Source organism: Myotis lucifugus, unplaced genomic scaffold (genome assembly GCF_000147115.1).
Source record: "Myotis lucifugus unplaced genomic scaffold, Myoluc2.0 scaffold_480, whole genome shotgun sequence".
NCBI classification, from domain to species: domain Eukaryota; kingdom Metazoa; phylum Chordata; class Mammalia; order Chiroptera; family Vespertilionidae; genus Myotis; species Myotis lucifugus.
Window position 1 is genome coordinate 155,465 of NW_005871528.1, and position 1,003 is coordinate 156,467.

Consider the following 1,003-nt stretch of genomic DNA (forward strand, 5'->3'; position numbering starts at 1 on the left):
TGAACTATTAGTTCTCTCCTAGAGCCATTTGGGGGTGTTGTTGGGCGTGTTGTTGGGGGGTAGGCGCATCTCCACTGTTCTGGCCCACTTTCCCATTCCATTTTATCTCCCACTCCATTGAGGAGAGAAATACCACTGTTCAAAGTCACAGCAAAGATTGCTGGAAACACCTAGAACACCCCTGCGGTGGCTGAGGGAAACCTCGCTCTGAGCGTGGGTCTTGTTCTTCCTCAGTGATTCATTAATGATGAACTATTAGCTCAGACAGCATTTTATGTCATGGAAGGAGTGAAAGAGAGGGCAGGGCTAGTAAAGGTTAAACACCAAAAGTATCAAAGTACAAAAAACCCCTGTCATTCAAGCAGAAAAAGCAGTCACTCATCACTTTTGAGAAGAGAATGGGGACAGGAAGGAAAGTCCATGGGATCTTCTCTGGATCTCAGTGGATCTCCTGTGGGGAACTTAACAACAGTGTTGAGGTCAAGGAGACAGGGGCCAGGAAGCCTGGGTTTCAGTCAGTTGCCAGTTGCCAGCTCTGTGACATTGAGAAGGTTTCTTGTCCTTTGGTGCCTCAGTTTTCTCACCTTTGACAATGGGTGTATGGTAGAGTTGTAGAACTCTCTGAAGTCTGCGTGCACACGTTTTTCTTTCATTGCCAAGCCTCTCTTGCAGTGAGAATGAGGCCACTGAACTCTAGTTCTGGTTCGTGAACCCCAGTTGGAGGTGTCACAACTCCCTGGTCTAGGGCATTTCAGGCCAGGTCTGAGTCTCAACACTCTCTTCCCTGACTCACTTGTCCTGGAAACCACGTGTGAAGGTGGTAACATCAAAACATGGCAGAGACTCGATCAGCCCAGTTCTCTGAGTAACTGTGCAGCCCTCTCCTTTCAACCTGAACACGTTACACCCATTAACTTTCTTCCCCTTATGACAAACCTACGGAGCATTCGTTCATGCAATAGACATATAATGGGCACCCTCCAGGTATGGATATAGCTTTGGA